At 35.5% G+C, this 27,774-nt stretch overlaps 1 protein-coding gene across 6 annotated transcripts in view; it reads left to right on the top strand.

Annotated features, from left to right (window-relative positions):
• Positions 1 to 27,774, top strand: part of Rpb8 (DNA-directed RNA polymerases I, II, and III subunit Rpb8) — a 72,995-nt gene that overhangs the window by 44,454 nt on the left and 767 nt on the right. The gene's annotated exons all lie outside the window — the stretch shown is intronic.

Consider the following 27,774-nt stretch of genomic DNA (forward strand, 5'->3'; position numbering starts at 1 on the left):
TATTCCAAAACACTTACGTAAACATTTAAGTTAATTATTAAGGTGAGATTCATTAGATCTTGGCTATTTTTGCTTTCGTGATAATTTACAAAATATTAAGAATTGTGAGATGCTTTGTATATCAGTATTTACGTAGTCTTTCCATAAATAATGTTACAAAATGTTAAGCGTCCTCTGAATATAAAGAATGAATATCAGTATCTTGAATCGAAAACTCTTTACAAACTTTTATACAAAACATTCAAGTTAATTGGCAAGTAGAAGTCCTTTGCAAGTAGAAGTACTGCCTGGTCATAGTATCAAACGAGAATGGTCTGGTCCGAGGCAGAATTATTATTTCGATATAATCGACCCGCCGTTTTTCGTTCAAACGATTTAGGTCAACTGTCGTCGATGATATCGGCGCCTCTCAAATCTCTTCCTCTCTTTGAATGTGCAAATACGCACAGTGATTCATATGTTTTCATAGATACGTTCATACGTCAAGATAGCGGATGTTATTTGCTCTTTCTCCTAATATTTTCGCACAGGCAATGATGGTACATGACCATTGTTGACCAAGTAGATCGTTTGTCTTTGCTCGAGAATGAAACGCGTCTTGTATCTTCGAAACATAAATTCCCTATGTGTATTGTTCTGTCAAAATGACTTTACCTTAACTATGTATTATACATACACGATGGAGAAAATTATTTGGAAGAAATTAGTTCAATTTAAATACATCATATCTTTTTATTAAACCTATTAAATTAATTTATGCTAAATAAGATTAAATTACTTTACTTTGGATATTATATAATTTGTATAATATTTATAAATATTTTGTATATCTGTACACTTCTAAATTTTCCAAAATCGTAGGAACATCTACAGTCCATATACCAAATATCTTTTACTCTTTCATATTGAAACTCTTTCACTGTATCACATTCGCTGTATTGATCAAACTGAAACAAGGTTTCACACGATTACTATTATCTATTACTTATGACTTACTACTTATGACTTATTACTTATGAAGACTATATTCTTTTATCATTCCCCTTATTCTACATACAACCAACTTAGACAAAAAAAGAAGACAATCTTCTATATCTAATATCTTCCCAGTAATACCATGAATTATTTTAAGCCAGCTCCAACAAATTGGCACCAAGAGAAATGTATCCTTGCTTCCTGCACCCCTCGTATGTTCCTTATGTTTCATCAACCCGCCTCATGACCTTTATCATTCTGAATTATATCCTCTATTCATTCCCAACAGAACAGTATCCGAGAGCAACGTTATATTATTTATTGCCACGATTTACGATGAATTCATACCTCCGCGTTTTCACTCGATTCATCCAATTCCTAGACAGTATAATAGCACATTCGTTCAGCGCTTTCAGAGTTCTGAGTTCTTTCATGCATTGATAAGCTAGCGGCGCGTAATGCATAATTCACGAATCGAGCCCACGATATCACAATTTTCCAGTGAGCAGGTTCCTTTTTGTAAATAATGCGTGCGCCGACTTCCGTTCCAAATCCGATATATTCACCAGGTACACGCACACATGCACTTATATCTCTATCTTCTCTCTTTTCCTCTCTGTGGCCAGTCGTGCTCCCGGACACGAGCCCCAGGCTCTCCGGTTCCCAGGGGTGACCCAGTTTCGCTTATCCCCTCACGGTCGTTTCGCACTTGCCTGGCGAACCTCCACTATCTACGGCGCTTGTGTACACCTACGCAAATTCGCCGGCCTTCCTGGATACGGCTTAATCCCAGCCCCGTTTCTCGTTACATTTTTTTTTTTTCTATCAATTTTCTTCTTGTGGAAGTTTCTTTGTGTTTGTTTTATAGCTTTATAATTTGATTTATCATTAAGCTTTTGCCGATGGTGTATTGGATACCGTTTTTGTTAGATTACGTTACGAATTGCATGAGGCGAGGGAAAGAGAAGATCGTGCGAGAACAACACAACTTTCGAGTTAAGATAGAACTGAAGTAGAGATTTGTTTCAGTTACTAAATATTATAACAAGTACTCTATTTTTTTTATATTTTATACGTATGTATATTTCTGCACAAACACTTATACATTTCTTCTATTTTGTATTTATTCGCGTTCCATAAATTTCCATAAATGTATAAAAATTCGCAGTCTGGTTATGGAGTTCAAATTTAGTTTGTTTGAAATTCAGGAAAATTTAATCTGTTCCTCCTTTTTTAAAGAGTATGGCAGTATGACCCGCGGATAGTCGCATATAGCAACTCGACTACTTGTTGAGTCTGACCCTGATCGGACAAATCTACTTATTCTGCGCCACAGAATAAGCACAAAAGATTTATCAATAAACGGTAATCCGGTTTTCTCAGTACATTCAGTAACCTCAGTCAACTTCATTACAGGATTAAATCTAACTTCTCTGATTCATTTTTCCGTCTTACAGCTTGCTTTCCAATTTCTGGGCTGTTACGCTTTCACTCGCGATTAAGGTTAAAAATAATCAAACCTTGTAGTCATTTTTCCTCTCTGTTTTCTTCTTTTTCTTGACTTTCATTTACTGCCCTTGTTCTCCAATTTTTTAACTATTACACCTCGACTCGCCGTTACAATTAAAAATATAATCAAACTTTGCAGTCACTTTTCCTCTCTATTTTCTTCTTCTTCCCGACTCTCGTTTATTCTCCCATTTTATATTAATTATCCTTCAACTAACAAATAATACTTAACTTACAGAATCAAAGTCTCCAAACTTTCTCTCTCTGTTTCACTTTCCCGCGTTACCATTATTGACTTTATTTTCCGATTTGTTCCATGCGTATTCTACGCACTGTCGTACTACGTGTTCTTCCCATATTGCGCATGTTTCTGCTGCTTATGGAGGCAGTACACGTGTCCGCCGTGGCTCTCTGTCCCTCGAACGATTTGTAGCTGGTTCACGGGCTCGTACGCGTGTACCCTCGCCAGGAACTCTCCTGGGAAAAGGTCAGACAGTCAGAGGCCAACCTACGAAGTGGAATTAGGTCAACCCCTAACGGCCGCTCGTGCATGAATTCCTCACTCCCCCCCCCTCTCTTTCTCTCTCTCTCTCCCTCTCTCTCTCTCTCCCTCTCTCTCTCTCTCTCAGGATATGGGAAGAGTAGAATTCACCTTGTTGCGCCTGTCGTACTTTCAGAAACCACCCACGTAGGAATAGTTGATACTTGCCCATCAAGAAATAGGTTGCGTGGTTTAGAGATGAAGAAATAACTTATGCAAAGGAAAAATGTATCGGTTAGATTATTTGCTTCGAAAGTAATGTACACCGATGACTATAAATATTAGGTACTTACTGGCTATATTGGAGAAGTATAACAAATTTTATTTTATTTAGTGTTTTATGTTATGTTACAAGAATCTGTGCAATTGTAGAAAATTGTAGAAAAATGTTTAATGGACGAAACAAATCTCTATGTTCCTTTTATTTTGATTGTAGCTGTAAAAATGTGAAATATGAAATGAAATATGATGCGAAGCAAGTGATAGATTTATTTTAAAATAGGTAGGATTAGAAGCAGGAAAGACCTTTCAGTTTGTATTAAGTATCATTAATTACAAGACTTGTGACATTGCAAAGATACTTGTATTTCAAAAGAAATGTAAAGAACGAGCGAAGATCTCTTAGTCTTATAGGTTAGTTTAACAAAGTTCCAATTAAAAAAGAGGTTATGTAAAAAATTTTTAGGTTTTTATCAATTTTCCAACTTGAGGAGAAGGTTCGCAAAAATTTATGAGTTTCTTATAAATGTATCTTGCATATTCATTTCTCTACCCCTTAAACGGACGTTGAATATTCGTGTTCTACATTTACTAGAAAGAATAAACGATATTGAAGGATGATGGAAGACGGTTAGCCCGAATGAAAAACGGTAACGTTGCTGATAAGTCGCGAACAATTTTGTCGATATTTTATCAATTATTCAAGCGAGCAGTTCATAACCGGACGAGATATCCTTGGCCCTATTTGCTACTGAGCAAACTATGATGCCCTTAATATGCTCGAAGGTTAAGCCTTGTTGATATAAAGACATCCCTTGCTGCGCGCAAGAAACGAAAGCTGATTATCACTTGATCGATACCAGAGAATGTCTTCGTTTCTTCCTTCTAAATCCCAATACTTCCTTGGAAATAATTATAACCGAAGAAAATTAAATTTAAGAAACCTTCAACAGAATTTTTGTTGAAGGTTCTTCAGTTCTGATATTTCAAACTTATATAGAAGAATCTTCCTCTACTTACTATTCTACTTCCTCTACTATTTAGTAGATAATTTCTTCGCTTCTTCCATCTGAACTCCAGTGCCTTCTACAAAACTATTACAAGCGAAGAAAATTAAATTTAAGAAGGTTTCAGCAGAATTTTCTTAAAAATACACTAATTCTGATATTTCAGATATTTACACAAGCAATCTCCTTTCTTCGAATATACTTTTAATACGATGCCTTGTACTCCTTTCTTACGAACTGATTCAAATTATTATAATTGAAGGAAGTTAAATTCAATAAACTTTCGACAGTGTTTTCTCAAAGACTACCTAATTTTGATACTTCAGAAATTTACATAAATAATCTTCTTCCCTCTTCTGTATACCTCAACATAAAGACTTCCTAACGAACTTCTTTTATAAACACTTTTTATCTTCATCTTGGCGAATCCAATTTAGTGGGTGTAACAGGAAAGGAAGAATACTTAAATACATTTTGTCGAGATCCAATCTACTTTTCTTCGAATAAATATATCGAGATAAGAGATGAGGAAAAAGGAAGATTTCCCTTGGATATTGAATAAACTTGAATGGGAAGAAACAGGGTGTTTCGTTGAGAGAAGATACAAGAGGGTTGAAATTCGAGATTTGAAAGCGGAAACGTTCGAAGGACCGAAGTCTTCCGTTCTGCTATTGTCTGGAAGGTACTATTCCACCCCTGTGTGTCCTCTCTTCGTCACTTTCGGGCGAAATTACAAAAGGAAGGAGGCAGGAATGCGATAAAGAAGGAATCACTGTCATCGTTCTTCATTGTAACGTGATCGTGATAAAAATCATAGAGCAGATGAACAAAATTATTTATGAAAAAGGAAAGAATAAGAGACCTCTAAATAAAAATAGCGAAAAATCAAGAAAACGCTGTAATAAAGCCTTCGTGGTATATTTTTTGAAATGTAAATAATCATTATAAGTTTAAAGAAATAAATTTTTACTTCTGGTTCTGTTTCTATTATTATTATTATTTATATTATTATTATTGTTGTTGTTGTTATTATTACAATATTTTCGCAGTGCGATTTATTCGCAATTATTGCAATTGCTAATATTTTTATGGAGCTTTGCATATTTTATATATTTTTGAAGATTATATGCATTCTGCGAATTCGTACACTTGTAACTATTCCGTAAATGGACAGAAATTTACACTTTATTATAATTGTCTCGTTTTGATAATAAACTTTCGCGGGAAGTGTAGAACAACTGGGGAAAATTTTGTAGTTAATTTTTCACTTCTACTCTTTACATTCAATTCGAGTATGCACGGATATTTTTAATACGTCTCTTTTACCCGTGCATTCTTTGACCCTAAAAAAGAGAAAAGATACGCATACAATTTTTTATACGTTCACATGACTGAGATAAAATTGTTCTTCAATGTACGTTTTACGATGTAGGAATATTCTTTAAAGATCTTGCAGTAATAATAAAAGGTACCTGATGGAAAGAATATGGCGGCGATCTATTTTTCCCTGCCCGTAAAAGCAATATGTGTGTCCTACAATTTCCAAGAACTCATAAACGGCAATCAGATTGTATCTCGTGAAATTAAGGTCAAGTTAAGCAAAGCATTATAGGATCTCTCTCAAGCCCTTGCCACTTCCTGGATGGGGGTTGAAACAGGCCTGTTAGTCGGCTGCCAATCGCAGCCCGGCCGCTCGATCCAATTACTCGACCTGTCTGTTGTACTCGAGAGAATGCTGAGTTACTCTCGCGCATATTCTCTGCTCAAAGTGTGTCCAAAATTGCATGGAAATGTTCCTTGAACGATAAAACTGAATTAGAATCGAAATTAAGTAAATTTGTGATAAATAAAATATAGAATTTCATAAATGATAGTATCACGAACGATATACAGTATCTACATTTGCATCACATTTTATTTATTATATCATTTATATAGTAATTAATTAGGTATTAAGTATATTAAATTTCGTATTTTTTAGTATTAGTTTCATATGATTATAAAGTTTCATATCATAAAAGTGAAATATGGAACCTGATAAAAAAGAAAACATCTTTCATTAGTAAGTATAAATATCTGCAAATACTTTTTGTAACCTCTATTATCATTCTCCATATCTCTTGAAAAACATGATGATTCAACCTCGTCGCAAATAGAATGTTATCCAAACAATTCCGACACCCGTTAGACAACGCAATGGTGCACGTTCGGAATATGGGTCATTTAAATTGATCGCGAAATTTCAAGTCCTATAAAATTTCCTCTGTCGATTGGATATCACCGGTGGTGTGACGCCATTGGTTCCAACTTGGTGTTTCCCCCACCATCTTAGCTCTTAACTCTGTAAACGAACAACCGACGATGCATATCTGTTTCGGTTCCATTGTATTTCGTTGCGCACTACAATGTCTTCTTTCCTCTACTTCATTTGCTTTTTCGCGGTGCATGTTTCTCTGTTGCATGTTATTGTTTTTTTTCCTTGTTTCCCTCTCTCTTTCCTACGTCGATCCCTCCACGCTCGGGCGCATTTATCGTGCCTGCTGAAGCCATGACATTGAGACGCCGAGCGTGTAACAGTTCCGGACTTTCGTAGCTAGAATAATCGAGTCTGTGCGACAGCGGCGACGTCGATCACTCCCGTATTCCCGGGGCCACGTGTTGCTTCGACTCGACTCGTGCCCCTTCGTGCATCTCCGGCTCGTCCGATTTCTAAGTAGAAAAGTTCGATTCGTGGTCAGACAGGGCGACGCGGCCTTCGAGACGCATTGCGGTCTCTCCCAGCTTTGCGATTTTTTTAGATTCATCCTTTTTTCTACCCCCTCCAGTGTCTCGAGGCCCTGGGGATAATTTTATTATTGTTTACCAAGCCTCACTCTACATTCATACCATCATAAACCGTCCTCTTGTCTCCGCTAATTGACAATCAAACCGTCATTGCACGGTTCCGTCGATCTCAATCGTGGTCTTGAATTATAATCCAATTGGAATTCGACTGGTTCAGACATAACTGCGCATGCTTGGACTTGTGTACGAGGACGGTGACTAGTTTGATAGCCATCTTGAATTCCTTTTTAATGGGTTTAATAACTTAGGTTTTTTTGTTATGTTATGTTATGTTATGTTATATATTGTATGTTTTTAGTTATTAGAGGTTAAAAGGAAGTATTTTAATATGAAATAGTCGAAGACAAGGATAATCCGGTAGATTAAAAAATATAAAATAGGTGATAAAGCCACGGTGTTTTATGAGAAATGAACGTTAGTTTAGATATTATGCTAACTTAACTCAATTGATATTAATCTGTATAATTCTTTAACGTTATTTATATATTTTGAATATTCGAAACACTTTCTAGTTAGTTGTACTAGTACATATAACTTAATTCTTCTTAATGTTAATTTTGAACCTGAGCACCTATTAACGAAAGCCAACTGCGCAATTCAAACTTGTCTCCGAGCCAAAATTCGAATCGACTGCGCTGCCTATGAAACAATGCTCGCTTTTACAAATCCAAACTGGAACTGAGATTTCGGTAGAGCGTGGAACGGAATAATCACCAGTTTACGCGTTTCTCCGTATAATCGATGATCACCTTATGTAATCGGTAATAACGTGAGACTCCTTATGCATCGTCGAATCGTATTAAACTCCCTGGCATCTGACCTCTCTTCCGTGGCAATCGCTTTGCGTTGGTCCTTCCTAATCAACCTATTAATATCACAGTATGGCTGGCTTCGACAACACACGTCGAAGGCAATCGATTGTCCCGATAATATAGATTGCGCACGGTGATTGGCAGTGTCTAATTTTGGACTTGCGACATACGAGCTCACCAGAGTCTTTGTACCGTACAAAACAACGTGGGTGTACTCGAAAACCTATGGTTTACGTGTGTAATTTCGATTCGCCCTTTGTGGATTAAATCGAGGTTCGTTGACTAGCAGGAAATTGATACCTAACGAGGATATTAATTTAGAACCTCTGTATACATTGTTAATGTTTCCTATCCTTCGTTTTTCTCCTTTGTTCCTCTTCTTTTTTTACCCTTATTGATTGTATTGTATCCGATTCAATTCTACAATTTATAAAATGAATCTTATTTTCTAACAAGAAAAATGAAAGTTACAATAATGCGATAACTTTGGTACGTATCAATGATACAATGATAAGGCAACTGGAATGAGACGCTACAAATGGCTTTGTTAAAATTATTATATAATGTATATAATTAAGTCTATAACTAAAAACGTGGTTTAAATTAAATCACGTTAAAGATAAGAAAAATGTGATATTTAGTCGTGGTGAAGATAATGGAGTCTCAGTGTCAGATTCAAATCTAAATTATGTACATTGAAATAATAAAAATTGGATAATTACGTTCTAAAATAATTGAAATCCTATATCATATTGCCAAATAATTATTAATCATTAGAAACTCTGACAGTAAAATTCTAAACTTTAAATTAATACACTTTATATCCATCTCAACTTTCCCTAGCCCTGTAGTAAAATTACTTTTAATCCTGCAAAAAGACTCAATTTCCAAATCTGCCGACCAAATTGTTTTGCATGTAAAGCCAGAGTACCCCAGAGAAGGCAACGCGTACGAGTCATCCACTATTGCACGTACGTCGAAAATTCCTAATCATTGAGGACTTACATAATCACGGAACGAGCGCGCGCGCCGCGTTGAATTTAGTCGACAGTGGCGGCCATATTGGTGTCTGTCACTGCGCGGCTGTGCCGAGAGTGGAAGGGACCGTCCCCGGTCCTCTCTCTCTCGATGGTAATCGACTCTCGACGATGCATACTGGGTATTGGGTGGGTGGGTGGTGTTACAGGGTCGACGGTGGATGTTGTGCGGGGATGGCGACGTGAGCGCGCGGGTGTAGAGGGGAATGAGAAAGAAGAGGTAGAGAAGGTGCCTCCTAGTGACCCCCTCTCCAGTCAACTACAGGCGAGTTGTAGAGCGTTCGAGAGCGTGTTGGAGGAGGTAAATGAGAGTGAGAGAGTAGGTCTGGGTGCTCGTGGAGAGGAGCGAAGGATAAAGAAAGAGAGGGTTAGCGGGCTGAGAGGGACAGGAGGAGAGGTGGCGCGACAGGGACAAACGGGCCACGACCGAGAAAACGACGCAGGAGCGCGCAGGTGCGCTTTCCTCGCGAGATACGTTGTTGTTTTACGAGACAACGAGAGAAGCCGACCGCGCGCGCGAGATACTTGAAGGCGCGTTTACATTGCGATCAGATTCAGCCTGTGGAACGACAGATTTTCCTTTACTTCCTTGTTATTCTTCGTTCGTTCGATTCCTTATTGTTTCCAACTTTATTTTTGTTATTGTCATTTTATTTCTTTTAGTTCACCGTACTGTCTATCTCGTTTCAATTTGATTTACGCGTTCTCTATTCTCTTGACTTATTATACGTATTTCTTAACTGATATTGGTGTCGTGCAGTGTATCGTAGACGTATTATACCGAACGGTGGTGTGTCGATCGTTGTCGTTGTCATATCACGGTGGTGTCGCGAGAGAGCGAGTTCGTGTTGCGATAGCGTGTCAGTTTTCGCGTTACGGTGCGTGTGCACCTCCCTTTAGTCCGGTTGTCGTCGTAGCCGCGGTGTGTTGCGTGTGCCTCCGCGTCGTTGTGGTCATCGTGACTGGTGTGTCCCGTGTGTCCCGTCGCCGAACCGCGCTGCGCCGCTAACCAGCAACGATGACGAAAGTGTGAACATACAGCGGGTAGAGTGGTGGTGAGAACGCAGTCTGTTTGTTGGCAGTGGAGGAGGTGTTCTAAGATTAAGTCGGCCCCAGGTTCCATCCACCTGGCAAGGGAGGCTGCTGTTTCTTCTTTATCTCATTTTCCCCCTCCTCCTTTCTTTTTCTTTTTGCACATTTGATTCTACCTCTGTTTCGGCACTTGGCAAGGTACGTTTTGCGTCCCCTTCACTTCTCCTTTCGTCCTTACGATCTTAAGGTCGCATTACTTCTCTCCGTTTCTTAATTTTGTCTCTTGGATCATTTAATTTTTCACGTTATTGAGTAATAAGTATTTTGTAACAGAGAAAGATTATTCTTAGATTAAAAATTCGTATATATTGTATGTGATGATTCGAAATGGCAGCCTTGCTTGATCTTTTTTAATCGTTCGTGGTATTCGAACAGCACCGATTACGCAGGTAATTATCGACGAACGACCAACTGTGCCCAACTGACGTCACGCGTAATACATATGACATATGTGCCAAGTTAAATATATAGCTTTAGATTTACATATGTAATTGTAATTTATACCACTCCATGTGGCTGAAATAACTTCTCTCCTGGATTCTCATGTCCACTACAGTCTATCAGCCGATAACATTGCATCTACTTGTTTGAATACTTGAATAACTAGTATACATATTAATTAGCGTAATTGGATACGCATATCTGTCCAGTAACATAAAAAACAGATAGTTTATGTTTTATAAACGCATAATGAATACACACGATTTATATTCTACGTATTTAATGCTTACCTTCTAAGTGATATTTCTTGTTAATAACTGCATTAATTGTGCGCTACAAAATCTCGCTCGTCAATGAATCTTTACAAGTCTCACGTAATCGTAAAAATGTCAAAAAAAAACCAATTACGACTGCGCCCTTGCATCATCGTCATCGCCTCGAGCATGAGAACTCCATTCATAATTGCTAATTAGCGATCGATAGTAGCTGCTTTTGATCAAAAGGGTGAGCCATACAGGGCGTTCCATTATCAGCGGAGTACACTTTCGGAGATAATGAGTTCAGAGTTACAGAATAATAGTTCTAATCCAATTTATCATTCTGCGAACAATCGCTTCGATCACTTTTTTTTCATATATTGAAATTTGAAGGATAAAATTCGAATGGGTTATATTTGTGCGATATCCTTCTCTTATTTTGTCCTATATCCTTTGCTCAAAATGGGTCGGCTGTTCAAGGCCACTGTTCCTTCTTCTATTCAACATGGCAGTCGTAACATCTACTTTTATACTTATATTATCCTTCCTACATTTACCAAACTGTTTTTAAATTTGAATGTTTTATCTTTAGTAATTATGATACATACTTTTTAATAGCCATAACATGTCAATTCGTTGTAGATAAGTGATACAAGAATATTATACTCAGTTACTGATATGCGCTATAGAATACACTATGAACATTTTACGAATATCTTAAATCCATACGTGTATACATACAATATAATTTTATGAGTTATCACAGAACTATACTTATATTTCGTGGCTCTAATCGGGCATATCTTAATTATTCAAATTTATTACTTGAAACTGCGTATTTCCACGTACTACTTATCTCACGATAATTTAACCGATAGCATAACACATGTTATAACTTAGCCGACAACGAGAAATATCAATTTTTCTTATGTTATATTATCAATCTAAAAAAAGGGATTAAATAGAAAATCGACCTCATCCGGAAAATAGATCGGATTGATTCTTCTACTTAGACTTGTAGCAACAAATGAATCGTCCTGTATATGGTGGACGTCGATAAAAGTAAAAGCACACGTGTGCGAATAGCAGGTGGCGCGTGTGGTGGCTTTACTCTCTTCTTTCTCCTCTCTCTTTCTCTCTTTTCGCTCGTCCAGGATCGATGGAAATTCAGGGACGGTGGTGCGCCGCGCGCATTCAATAATTAGTGCTAATTATATTTCACGCGAAGGTCGCTCACGGAAACTACTAAAAGCAACGCCGTTTGTTCAACGTATTCGATAGTCTCATCCACCTTGAGAATCGATCGGATTCCCGATGCGCTGACCTATATCCATCCGCGTAACCCCCGGATATCCGTTGCAGCAAAACGGGGCTACTCCTTCGAGGCGTGAAAAAGAAAATGGAACGCGTCGTCTCGGGACCGATCGAACCCGAACTCTTTCTTCTATCGTCTTGAAAAAATAGAAGAAATTAACCCTTGCTGTTTAAACTTGAGTCTTTCGTGCTTAAGTTAGTTTGAATTATATTTCATGTATTTTATTTTATATTGATATGAATATATTTATATTTATATCATTATAGACCTATTTACATTAAATATACGTAGATATTCGCTATACGTGGTCGATAAGAGTTTAAACAGTTCGAATAGGTTAACAAACATATTTCGAACAAAAGCTCATTATTATCAAATGAAAAATTTACTGATGTAAAAAAAGCGTTGAATGTATCATTTTTCATAAAAGACAAGAGTCATTTTGTATTCTCTGAATGACACTATATACCTTTCTTATCAGATTCTTAAATTGCGTGATAGGCGATTTCAATGATACAATTGTAAGAATTAAATGCATCTGATACTACAATAATATAATTTGTTTCTGCATAGTAGTGTCATTCAAAAACAAATTATATTATTACGGAATCGGATAAATACAATGGTAACGTTATTACTGAATTCGCCTTCTAACGTAATATAAGAACATGACATGAACTAAATATATATATCACACACAAGACCCATATTTATAATTAAAGATACCGTTTTTATAGTAATGGCGAAAAGAATAGTATTAGTTATTGTTTACAAAAAGAATTCTAGTGATATTTTAAAACACAAAATTCCAAGAAACATGTAGGATAGTGAAACATGTCTGAAACACGTTTCCAGAAACAATCTCGTTCGTGCTCAAGGAAAACCATAGAAATATTTCGGTTGCTTTAAAGCAAAGAATAATGAGAAATATTTGTTCCTCTGTTTTTTTTTAAATATTTTTGTTGAGAATTTTTTTGGTAATCGTAATTAGCTTTGCTGAACACTAAACTGCGGATTTTCATGCATTTATAAGAAAGTACAAAAATAATATATATAATATATATTATAATATGATAATATAATATATAATAAAAAAAAAAGTATAAAACGTGTGTCAACATAATAATAGGAATGAAATATTCAAAGTAGAATATTTGTTATAAAAATATGAATTTATATAATTATTTCTGTTAATAACCGATTAATCGTTAAATAGATTTGAATTAAATTAGTAAAGCTAAAGGACCATATACAGAGCGTTTCAGTAATACAAGTGTACAGTTACTCCTAAGTTAGATATTAATGAAACAACCTGTATGAAAGATATCGGAACAGACCAATAAAACTTCATTCTTTTGTAATTTAATCATACGTGATAATGAATTGGATTCGATTTACGTACGTAAATAATTAAAACAGACATGTTTACCTTCGGGTCATATCTGTGAATAATTACATTCAAGTGTTTTCAAACGGATTCACATACAAAGTGGAATTTAGTTATCGATAATACAAAGGCTCCGACACAATCGCTGTTATTGAAAATGAACTTCTACGCGAGATAGGTATAGAATTTTTTTATTCGACTAAATCTACTTCTGACAGATAGAGTATTGGGAACAATGTTACTCGATAAAGGTTACGTGTTCTTTTCCAATAAAATCGAATGTCTAATATCGATTCAGCCATTAACTTACGATTCCAAGTACATACATAAACTGTATCGAGAACTTTAACGACTATGCATTAAATATTCAATGACAAGCTGTGGTCGAGCGTATCGAGTCACGAAATTTAAAAAATATCGAACGATCGATTTACGGGTTGGTAAAGTAGTTGAAAAGATCTGGACGTTTATAAAAAAAAGTTCAAATTTAAAATAATATTAATTTAATTGTCTTTTACCATATAGTTTGAAATGATATTAAATTTAATTACTTTTTTCAAGATTAAAATAACATATAAGTTCTAAAATTCCCTCAATTGTTATATGCAAGATGATCTGTTAAATATTCATTATTAAAGTAAACATACCATATCTACAATTTAAATACGGCTTTAATATCTATATTATCAGTGAAAACTTCGTTACAAAACATTATATAATAGCCTAGTTTCGCAACAAAATTATCTCTAAAAAGCACCTAAGCGCGCGGTTATGCTTGAAAAAATATGGATGACCTTCATGTGTGCTTGCCGCGCGAATTTCGCTAAGCAATCATACTTTATTTTTATCCTACCACCCTATATATTCGATCATATAACAATACAAATATTTCAACGTGTTATTCCATACGTAACACGTTTTAATTCCATCTATATGTTGCTAAAGGTTATTTCCAATGATCGATGCATTTATAGTAGCAAGTGAGAGAATTAGAGTTAACCTATCTTCTCATTACGGACCCCATTCTTGGGATGGTTAGGATCCTCTTGCACAATAATTTACCAACTGTTACAGTAATATTGGTAGACTGATACGTTACCGATTACAGGTAAAAACAACTTGTAACAAATATATTATAATTTGTAATGAATATATAGAAATATATTATACATTTTCGGATAAGTTTCAAATATAACCAATATAATCACGCTATTCGTGTCTTGTTACAATACTCGTGAAATTTGAAAAAGTTTTGTATAACGAAAATAATAAGGCCATAAAAGTTTTCTGTGACAATTATTCAAATACTTTCATGTACCAGTGTCATAAAAATCCGCAGTCTACTAATAATATTAGCTTAGTTATGCAAGAGGGCCCTGGTCTCATCTTAACGCGTTAAGGTCGTCGAATAAAAAAGATAACGCCCCTAGACGATCTGAATGGTCCAAATAACCCTGGGCTTTTTCGCAACCCTAACACGCGATGCAATCATATGCTATCTTGATGCGTACACATGTAAACTTGTCATATACACGTCTGCGTGTGCGTGCGCGTGTGTGTGTAGAATGGTCGTGTATCGAGTGTGCCACTTTTCTCTGTTCTCCTCCGGTTTCGAGGTTAGGTGGACACACATTTACGCCGTGGCCCAGCGCCACGCAGCTTGGCACGGCTTTTTCGGCCAGCATTGTGTAACACGTCTACCGCCAACTGCTCGTAAGGCGCCTTTACAAGCGTAATGTCATACCGTCGGCCTAGTCGCGACTAGTTCTTCTCACGATGTCCCAGACTGCGGACTTTTTTCCGATCCCGCCCGCGAACGCGACCGATTCGAGTCACTTTCAGTTCGATGCACAGTGCTTCCATACACAGACAGAGTGAGTGAGTGAATGAGTGAGTGTGTGTGTGTGTGTGAGAGAGAGAGAGAGAGAAAGAGAGAGAGAGTACCTTTGATAGCAAAAATCGATTGGCTTTGTTCGGTTTTACTAGTAACACATAGTGGTTGCTCGTAACTCTTTTAAGGGCTCGTTAATTGGTGCATATAGTTCGGTCGCCCTTATGTGTTCTTCTATGTGATCTAATGTGATATAATGGTATTTTTAAAGTGAGGTTGATTTGTATAGAGAGCAAGATGTTTTTCATAGGTGAATGGTTGAAGTATACTATTGATCATAAGTATTAGGACACCTATCGTTGGTTACATTCATTGAAAAGTTATAAATTTTCTCACGATATAAGTTTACATTAAATTTTATCTCATATCGTAGTTCATATTATAAGACATATATAGTGTGAATGAAGTAACAGATTCATAATAAAATATGTAACTAGAAAATTAAAGAAGTGGGAAACATTCTATTTATAGTAAACGTAAGCAGAGCCCTGTTGGATAGTAATTTATTAACTAATAAAGTTGTAGGTTACACTTTCATTATCAAACCTATTGCTATTATATGCAAGAAAATTTATTAGTCTTGATAATTTATAACAATTTCTAATAATATTATCTCTATAATATTATTCTAATAATATCTCTAACAATACTAGTCCAATTGTGCAAAAGAGCCCAGGTGTCCTACTACTCATAACCAGCAATGTATGTATATAATTATTTGTTCCCTAGTGAGAAATCTGGTAATTGTATAATACCAGTTTGTATAGTAGCAAGCGTTGATTAAATCTGTGTTAATTAAATTAATTAAATAAGAATACTTCATCCGCTTTTCTCAGTTGGAATGCAGTATGTGACTTATATATATATATGTATATATATCCACAGAAGAGTCGGTAGAACAGGTCAGTGGATGATTCGTCGCGGGATCAACCGGTGACGCTCGCATCATTAAAACAACGTCACTGGTCAGGAGATCCATTCCGTCGCCTCTCTGCATTATGTCATTAGAGTGGAAGGCAGAATCGATCGTTAAGCTCGTTTAACGGCAAAGTGGTCCAATTACAACCACCACTGCTCTCTGTGGCTTTTACCTCGCTTGAAAACTACGTTGCTCGTCCTTGGATTTTTCTCACGAGCGTTCGCCTCGTTTACTTGCCGCCCTCCATCTTCTTCGTTCGTTTCCTGTTTCATTTTTACTTTCCCGATTTATCCGTATCGAGTTTCGATCAAAACACGATTCGTAGAATCAATGTTTTTAACATCTTTTTCTTTTTCCAAGGTGAAATATAGATTAGGAATTATAGGGAATTAACTAGAGAATTAATTCATTAAAGACCATTTGTCATCTGAGTTTCCTTAAGTTTAACCTTAGAATGAACTTTTTTAGTTTTCTTTTTGATAGTTTTCAACTGAATTATAGCAAATTCTCGTGTTAGAGAGGCTTCCTAAGTTTTAAATGAAGTAAATAATTATAGAGTCATTAATCTTTGTCCCTTGGCACTATTCACCTCAATCGACGGCAGCACGCACGATAGAGCAGCAGCAATTGCTTTTTACATGTTTTCTTCCATTTGTCTTCTATCTTCGTACGTCGCTAACACACATTAAGGGAGACTGATTCGGCACGCGCATTGAGTCACTGGTTTCTGCTATAGTGCTCCCTAAATTGCCTTTCTTAAAACATCTCTTCTACAAATTAAAATATTCACTTATTCCAATAGAAATACAACTCTGTCATCTTTTTATGTTTTCCTATCTTCTTCTCCTTATTATAAAATGGAAAACACAGCAGAATAAAAAATTTAATTGTAACCAAAAGTAGTCAGATTAAACTCTAATAAAATCATCTGTAAAAATCAAATTCTTAACAGATGAAATCTACCTTTCACAAATAACAACAAGAATGACTTTATTAATAGAATTTTAGTTTCCCACCAGCAGCCCATCCGCACCATCGCTATAAATAGCGGTTTGGTTAGCAAAGTATGTTAGCTTCGGTTTGTTCCTTCTTCTAACGTGCTTTCTAACTCGTGTTACACAAATCCATGAAATCTTTGAAACCTCAGTCGCAACTACTATTGTTCTCTGTATTTTCCCTATCAACTGCAGACCAAAGGAACGATACAGTAGTTTCTAACGTTCTTTCATCAGAGCCTAAAAACATCGTTCTCCTCACAGATCGGTTGCGGAAACACTGGTCTAAGCAGAAGGAACCGATATATGCATGTGGATTGTATAACAGAGTCGAGATAGAGACGAGAATGTAGCGCCGTTTCTGCTTGCTGCTGCTGCTGCTCAACGGCTTACGGTCACATATCGTAGTTCACTGTGGCTGCTCGCTACAGCACCATGACTACTACTCTAGTCGTCAACTAGGCGTCGTGTGTGTCGTATATATTCTCTGTTCCTGTGTGTGTACGTGTGTGTATGCGCGTGCGTGCGTGCGCGTGTGGGTGTGCGTTTAACGTCGTGTCGTGTTTTTCGCGAAGAATCGCGCGCGCGATCGTTTAGTTTTCCTATTGTACACCTGGGTCGTATACCTTGATCGATTGAAATCAATTTTCGTGTGCCTGGTCCCTCCAACCATCTCGCTTTGCCCCTCTCGGGTTAGGTTGCAACGGTTGATCGTCACGTATACACGTGTACCCGCTTTGACTGGAATAAATTGGATCTGCGTTAATTGGATCGGTCGTTTCAAAGAGACATGTTGAGAGGTTATATCGTTTTAGAGAAGCATATTTCGATCGGTTTGTACATATGCACCTACATTTCGCATCGCCTTTATTCAGTGTTTGAGTCTTTCTGTAGTAGTTTGTTTTGTTAGATAATCCATAAGTACAGCGGAGTAGTTCTTTCTGGTGGTTAATCATAATCAATCGTAAGAACGTACATATCTGCGAGGATTACTCAATATCGTGAAAACGATCGTAAGATCTCGTCTTTCAGTCGATTCGATGTTTTGAGCGTAAATATCGTTCCCAGTCGTCGCCGAGGTGTCGCTGTCGTATGTGTGTCGGGCTCGGTGCACAAGTACAGTACCGTTCGAAATATAGCCACGTAAATACATACATACGTGCCTTCGTATAAATACACAAAGCCTGGTCGGCAACGCGGAGAATCTCGAATTCCGAATCGATTTCGTCGGATAAATTCCTGAACACGCTACTGTGTGTCTTCAAGGTCGTAATTGTGTAACGAACGTTTAAGATCTCTCGACTGTATTCCGTGGAGCACGGAGCATGAGTTGCAGTTGCCACTGGCAGCAGTGCCTCGGTCGGACACGGTGCTGTGTCACAAGAAGCTGCGTTTGTTTTTCGACTCGGGTTCGCGCGCCTCAGGTTTATCTTTAACCGTTCCACGGTCCATCTTTCGATTATATAATCTGGGGTAGATCGTCAACTACAATAATCGACTCGACGGTTTATTAATCGAAATGTAGTCTCGAAGCGTACAGTGAATATTTCGAGCCGCGCTCTCGGACTTGATTGCGTAACGCATGTAAATTACAATTGTCTTGCCGATAATGTTGGCGTGGTAGCGCGCTCGATCAACGTCGAACCTTTCAGTGCTTTTTCTGCGAATCGTTTATCGAATTCGCGCACAGTTCGTCGCGTTGTGTAACATACAACAGGTTAATTAGACTGCACGCTGTGGATCACAATTGTATTGCTCTGTCGGTAAAAGATCGCGGACTCTGCGAGTTAGTGATGATCTTTGACTTTGTCGTGAAATATTTTATCACTTTTTGTCAACTTTTTATATCAACACGCGATACATTGTTTAAAAATGTATTTATTAAGATTCTATTGACAATTTCCTTATATAGTCATATAGTTGAGTTAGTGATATATAAGGTAGTATTAGGTAGATAATTTTACATAGCTACTGTCGTTTTTCTCATTTTTTTGTAATACCAAAGATTATCTATTTATATATGTTACAATTGGCGGAAGAATATTCGTGATCAAAATGGCACGCAAGGTTCTGCTAACGTTCGGCCAATATTATCGAAGGTCTAAGCCGCGAACATGATTGTGTAATAATGTGTCCGCGTCTTATGCCATTATTGCACTCTTAAACGCATCATCACGTAACTGTCCTCTCGGTAGCATCGGTGTCGTTCAAGAACTTTTTTAAGAAGCTTGTATAATCGACTGATTTCGTGTATTTCTTTAAGTCAGTATTTTAATCGTGTGTTACATCGATAATATCGTGTGTGACGTAAACCTTTAAAATTACCTGTAAACGCATTTTTAAATGTATAATTCATTAAATAGCCTTGAAAATTAGTGAATAACAAATATTAAAGTAAGAAAATTAATTCCTTTGCTGTGACAAAAAAATAAAGAATTTAGTACACATAAAATAAAAATAATAAACTCAATACGGATCTCCAGATAATTTAAAAAGAATAAAAAAGGCCGCGTATTCTAATAAATAGTTTGTCCCACGTGAAGTTAATATTACGCGTTCGCATGACGTCACGTGACGTAACCTGTACGTATAGAACAAACAATCTCAACAGATCAGTTTCGTCGTCACTCGTTGCCCATTTAAAAAATTGCAATATTCGAATGTGATCCATTCAATGTTTATCCTTCACGTGCTAGTGTGAATTACTAAGAACGTGTCGAAAGTTGTTCATAAAAGAGAAACATCGATTTTAATTACATGCTTAAAGGTGTTATATTAACTGCAAATAACGAGTGCGCCCCGACGCCGCCAGAGCGTCGCGGCACCGGGGACAGGCTATTATTAGAGACGTCTCTTCTCCTCATTTGACTTTTTAACGGAGAAAAGTGGTATCAGCTGACATCCCTTACATAGACGATTCATCGTGGAACACTTTTATATTCGACTATCGATATCATTTAGAAATTAATTGAATCAACTAAACCAATTGTTCCATGATATATAACTACAAATATTTTTAATTAAAACTTTTATTTAAAAAATATATACCGAAAAAAAATCGAATAGCGCGCAAACATAAAAGATTTTCTACAATGTCGGAAAGTGTTTCTCCCATCATAAAAAAGAGGAAGGAGAGGAAAAAATGAAAACGAAGGGCTAGTTTGCACGATGAGAATTAATTAATCCAGGCTGACGGTGTGTTAAAAGCATTGAAACTAGTAACGCGAAAACGACCGTTCTTTTGTTTCATCCTCTCCTATTGTTCTTTAACGTGACGGGAATAAAACCTACGAGAGAGGTAGTCCAGGTGCCGGTCGAAAAGCAATTTGCCCGCGGGCTTGACGCGTTTCTCTCTTTCCACTGTCAGGCTCAATCACACTTTCCGCGAATCAGAAAACACTTCTGTCGAGAGTTAAATTAATGAGGAGGAAGCGTGACGCGATGCCTTGTGATCTGACGTTCTCGACATAATCGAATCGTCCGCGCGCGCATCGTATTGTGCGCGTGATTTAAAAATCGAAGCTTAAAAAACTGAGAAAATTCGTATCTTCATATAATCGCATAAATTAATAGAGATAAACGCTTTAAAAGAAGAACATTATTTAAATCCATATCAGTTACTAAATTACTTCGTGTCTATTTAAATTGGTATTTATAAATTGACGAAAATATTAAGATTCAATACGCGCGTTAATCGAACATCAGACACGAGCGACGCCATGACAGTTTTCAAGAAGTCCCTCGTTTAAAAGAAAATATATGCTAACGCGCGTTAAAGGGATTAATTAAGGGAAATCGCGGGTGTATAAGTAGAAAAGAACAACGAAGGAGACGAGCAACATGAGGGCAAAATATAGAAAGGGAGTAAAGATAAAGAGTCGTGGGCAAACGAGAGAGCACGAACGAGAGAGCTAAACGGAAGCGAGCCAATATGAGATTACAGGGCAGTTGGGGCTCGTGCCAGATGCGCGTTTACACGGGCCCTGAATACTGTAAATGCACTATCTGGTACGACATCTCTCCTGTCGCCGCCACCAGAGTAACGGTCACCGAGCTGCTGCTTTTCGGCGGTGCGATAAATTCCAAAAAAAAGAAAAAAATAAAAAAGAAACTTTTCGATTATATACATAACCTGGAATGAGCAACGCTCCTTTTCACCGGATTAGTTTTTCGCTTAAGAAAGTAACTACATATGAATATTCCATATTTAATCCTTCGAGTAAAAATTTACATTATTTCATTAACCCTGCTGCATTCTTTCGGTCATACCCGATTCAATTGTAGTTTCTTAATATTAAAATATATCTCAAGTTTTAAACAAATCATTATTGATATGCATGATCTGTTGCTTCAATTTCATGCTAAAAAAGTTTCTTAAAGAAGAAAGAAAATTGAAATATAAGAATCGCAATAAGGTTAAGAAATATCACGAAATTACATTTTGTTTTTCACTAAAAGTAATTTTCCTATCTTAGTATTAAGTTGTACATGATGACTCGAAGGGTTAAACAGGTTATGTCATAATTATAGTGTATTTTTCAACATTCATTTGTAACTTTAACTTTAATTAGCCAATTGTCTTTGAATTATTTAATGTTTGTTATGCATATGAAAAAGAAATTGTATAAAGAATACTTCTAAATATGAAAAACTTGCAAGTTCGAATGCGTGGCGTTGAACGCGGTTAAGTAAAAGGGTTTGTAGAGGGGCGACTCGATTATGTTTCGCGATGAACAACGAGGGTGAAGATCGCGTGTGTTTGTAATTTCGCGTCTCTATCCTCGTTTCTGTATCATCCCAGCTGAAAAGTCGACGCGTCGCCACGCAGTGTCATTGAAAACATTACGGAGATACAATGTCACGTTACGTCACGCTCGCGAAGACGGATCAGGGAACAATTGGATACGCGAAGGAACACGGGATTGCATTACTCGCAGTGTATCGTGTTCTTATTTCGGTATCACATAACGTTTTGCCTAATACATCGAAGCTCGTCAATTTTATTTATAGAAGTTATTTAATAAATTTGATATATCATAATTAGACTGCAGATTTGTATGCATTTATGGGAAACCTGGGAAAAAATGTACATAATATATCAAATAGAATACATATAATATTCAAAGTAAAACACTTATTATAATATTTCCATTTCATTAATTACATTCATAAAAATTCGCAGTCTAGGCATAATTAAATATAAATTTAGAGAAATGCATTTATTTGTACATTGTAATGAATCACTTGTAAATATTAACTTTTATCTCGAACACAGTCGTCAGGGTCAGTATATCAGTTTGATATGATGCCTTCTTGTTGACTGATGAAGTATTGTTGATCTGCTTGAGTCAAATGATAAGATTCTTTCAGACTCAGTACGAAATATATTTTATTATTGATAAAGGAGGAATATATCAGTTTATAAGGTGATTTGGTATATTGTTATTTGTACAATAGAATTTCTTTTTAAGCTGAATAAATATGTATTGAGTACCTGGACTACTACTGGATTTGACGCTAGAGCTACCAAACCAGTAAAAATGATTGTCATCAAAGTCTTTGTATTTGTAATTACTAAAATATTTTAGTAGTTATATAGTAATAGTAGCAGTTAAACTTTACTTCCAATTAGCTATATATAACATTATGACTTTTTACCTGAGAAGCATAGGAATGTGATAAAAAATATCTTGCTATTTTATTTAAGCTGTATTTTTAATGTAAGAATAGATTTCAATTGAGGATGAGGAGAAAATATGAAGCAGTGATAAAATAAGAAATAAATCAGATAGTAGTCCAGGTTCGAAATTTCCTGTTTAACGACGCATATCGTGCCAGAGTGTGCACGACGAATCTGTGTATGTGTGTGTATGCGTGTATACAGCAGCAAGTTAAATTTGGGATGTAGAATGAGATTGCGAAATTTATAATCTAAAACGAGAGTGTAAAGCATCCATAACGAAACATATACATATCTTGAACATATGTGTATACACATATACACACAAACATATTTTATCTTTGATAATGTTGGAAAATCACATTACACGATCTATATAAGTATATATGTATTAACTGCTACATAGCAAATACTGCACAAGCGAGGTTAAGTGAATAAAAGCGACTGCATGCTAATTTTAAATTAAGCCAGGTAAACCAGTACAGTTTTCCTTTTAAAGACCAGGCCAGAGAATACTTGTATGTACGTTACATGTGGTTTATATTCTGGTTTAAAATTCTGTACCTCATGTTATATGTCTCTTACAATCCTGTCTATACGAAATATATAGTAACTATATACAACTGCTTCTAATTACTCATTCAATTTATACATTTTGGTAAAATTCACTTATTTACAAACCGATCAAAGTGGATACTTATGAGTGTATATTATACATACATAGAAACATAAATAAGTATAACAAATTCTACCACAATAAGAAAAAGCAAAATTAATTAGTACACCGCTTATAGTGACTCGCATTAATATCGTAATACCACCGGCAATTATTATTGTACATACTTTATAATAGTACCAAATCTAAAAAATATTGTGGATTTATCATCTATTTTCACCTATTTTTGAATTCGTCAGGTTCTACCCTTTATAAAAATAATTTTTTTCAACTACCAGATGACCTAAAAGTTAGAAAATTCTTAAAAATGGACATGCCATATCTTCTCTGTGTAGTTTTCATATCAATGTAAGCCTTAAAACCTCGTAACGACTGGTACTTAAATATAGTGACATATAACTCACGGTAGCCAAGAATAAAACTAGTGGAAAGCATCGAAGACACGCCGTCAATAATGCGAAATTCTCGAACGCGAATCATTTTTCTGCGTCAATGGCACAATAGGTATTGTGGAGTTCATGGCTGGTACAGATTTCACGATAGTTACGTCCGTGCGACACAATACCGTGAACCACGCGCGATACAGACGTACGCACGAGATATGGGAAACCTGTTTGGCCCACCGTGGCGCTTGTGTCGCAATAAATCTCTGACACGTTTGCTCAGCAAAAGAATTTCTCCGACTCTAGCATAAAGTCAACGCGTGTGATATTTTCTACAACATACAGTGGCTCACGAAACATTCGAATGCTTCTAGAAACCTTTTACGAATGTATTGTATATATTTTATATTGAACATTTCGAAATTTCATTAGTATTATAATGATTACATTGATAAAGTTTGAAGCAAAACTGAGAATCTATGTAGTAGCTATAAGGTATTTATTCCAACTATATACAATATTCCGCAAGGATCACAAAAGTATTTAAACAATTATCCATTGTATTGTTAATAAGCCTTAATATTCAGTAGAACTATTTTTAATTAGTTATTATTACACCATTTAACTTATATATTGGAAATTCGTGCTGTATTCTAATTTTTTACTAGATACCTTGCAATAAATGTTACTTATATATACTTTTCTAGATTGGTTCCAAATTTTACCGATATAATCATGGTGTCCTTCTTTCGTTTTAGTGATCATGGACTTTCGAAATGTTTTATATAGCACATAATATATACACAAAAATTTTCTATGATAAGTAACCACTCCTTCGATCTTTCATTTTTTGCATTTTTGTCTTTCTTGTATATGTCGTAAATGATTACGTGTTCTTGGAAGAGTTGAATAAAAGAGTCGGTGGAGCGTGTAAACGAGAGTATCGGTTCGCGGTCGACTTGTTTTCTTTTTTTTTTTTTTTGTTCTTTTGCTCTCATTTTTTCCTCATCGCTCTGGACCGTCGGACATCGTTTGCGCATAGGTGATATTTATACCTGTGACTTATTCGTTTCACCACTTTCTGGACTTTTTACAACTTCTGACACATTTCAGTTGCTGGCACATTGCATAAGATGCGTACACCAATTGATGACTTTCTTTGTTCAAGTTCATTTATCGTGAAGTCAATTATTGGACTGCGGATTTTTATGCATGTAGGGGAAATTTGAAGATGTACAATTATACAGAGAATGCGTAAAATATAATATGTTATGATATTTAGTAAATAAGAAAATTGCATACGCAGATTCCATTTTTTATTATATTCATAAAAGTATGACTTTTCATAAATATTTACAGTCTATTAATTATATAACTTACATAATTTTCGATTAATTATTCTTATTTAGATCTGATTAGCGACAAGAGTGTCTCAAACAAATTCCTATCTATAAATGACATGGATCTTCTACTTAAGGTCCATTATGGATGGTGGTGCTAGTGGGCTTTCGCGAAACTTTCAAGAACGTTGATTTCTATCGTTGAAGAACGTTGGAATTTATCTATCTATTTTTATGTGATTGAATTTTGAACAATATTTTCATATATAAATATATGAATATCTATATTCAAGGATAATTTAAAAGAAAGATTTTTGAGAAATTTAAAACACTGTTGTCGCTGATATATTAGGGTAACATAAGTAAACCATTATAAATATAGCAGTGATATTGTCGACCACTATTATCTCAAACTGTCATCACTTTTTGTCGCTGCTCATTGTAATTATAATGACAATAAAAATCATATACTGTGCCGCATCCTTCTCATCATTTCATTTCATACCGCCACCTCTCAAAGTCGTTGCTTCCCGGAACCTCAATATCATTTTAGCAAGTTATTCTTGACCCGGTAGAAATGTTCTTTTTCCTTCCCTTCCGGACATACTCGATATGCGAGGTACATACATAATTATTTTGTATATATTTCATGCAAATTGCACTTTCTTATATAAACAATATTTAAGTTTAGTTTTAAACATACGTATTTAAAAAGTAAAACAGATTTACTTAAAAAATTTAATTAGTATTCCTTAATAATATTCATAATTTTAATTCAAAATTTTATTATAATATTAATTCATATTTTGAGACTTGGAAATCATGCAATTATAATATGAGAAAGAATTTGAATAATGAATCAAAGTTAATCATAGTTAATTAGTTATTACTTATAAAAAGTAATATATATAATATGGTTGAAGAATAATAATGGCATATGTTTACTCTACTAAAACATCTTATTTTTTTAATATTTACTCTGCACAACATGCCACTGTCAATGTCACATTGAAGATAAGTCATCCAATATCTGAGAAGTTTAATATAGAGATGGATTAATTGAACAAGGGATGAGGAGAAGAGGGTTAGCCAATAGAGGGAAAGGAGGGGGCAGAAACCAAGAATACTTCGGTTAAAAATAATCAGCTCTCTTACTATGGATGGTGAGAAATTTGGGAGCAAGGTCAATCGATAGCAGCGTAACTTCCTAAACATGTGTATTGCTCAGTTTATTTAAATATCCTTGGATCGTTAGCGGATGTGTATTATTTCTTTGAACTCTGAGATGTAACGTAGATAATTTTTTTTTCACTTGCTAGAAACATTTTATATCTTCTAATGTATCATCGGAGGTTAATTTTGTAAAAAAGAAAGAAAGAGGATAGTGAACAAAATGTTGACCTCTTTATATTGAAAATTGAATAATAACAGTTCATTTTTGGATTCTTTTTCATTTATAATTCTGTCAATAAACTGCGGTCAAAGTTCCATCACATGCTATATAATTTCTTGCTACTAGAGTTCTTACAATATTGGTAAACTTTGGAAAACAAAATTTCGAATAATTTATATTAAACTGTAAAAAAAATTTAAAAGGTATTTTACACAGTATTGTATTTGAATCTACACATTAATGTTCTTTGAAAATACATTAGTAAATACATAATCTCGCTTTATAAAGCACAAGATTTCATTTCAATAAAATGAGTTCTGAATAATCGACAATGGTGAAAATATTTTTGAAAATTGGCAAATCTAAAAACTTAAGAAAATGACTAATATCATAGTAAGGTTAGGATTATCTTTATGATTTTAAATTATAAAATAATATTCACCTACTATATACAATAATACATTGATGTTTTTAAACTCATCGTTTATTATTATGTACCTCGTAATCGTCATAATCGTTATAAAAACACGTACACGATAGTACACTTAAAAAATCCCTAGCATCAGGAAGAAATTGCGTTTCTATTATGGAATCCACCAGCGGAACTACTTGAAGAAGAGAAACACGTTTGACGTCAGAAGAAAATCCTTGGCAGAAGATTTTTGCAATTGGCATGTTGGCAGTGTTGTTAGCTGGTTGTGTGGCTATATTGTATATACGACCGCTATCGGCACTGCAATTATGACGATTGCAGATCCGCAACCGTGATTGAAAACACAACTTCAATAATCATCATGAAATAATGAGGACGAGGATTTAAATCAGTATTTTCTAATTATCACATTAGTGTATTTCGATTGAAACATTTTATGTGTGAGGATGAAAAACTGTTTTATTGACCAACATAATAATTTTCAGGTTTATTCTATGTAGATACATATGTACATAAAAAATATTTATTTAATGCTAACTTTAATTCTTCTCAAATCCAGAAATTTCAAAATCGAGTTAGACAGGAAAACTAAGCTAAATATAATTAATATAGCTAGTACAATTAAGTT

Source organism: Bombus flavifrons, chromosome 13 (assembly GCF_040668555.2).
Source record: "Bombus flavifrons isolate JBK064 chromosome 13, iyBomFlav1_principal, whole genome shotgun sequence".
Taxonomy (NCBI): Eukaryota; Metazoa; Arthropoda; class Insecta; order Hymenoptera; family Apidae; genus Bombus; species Bombus flavifrons.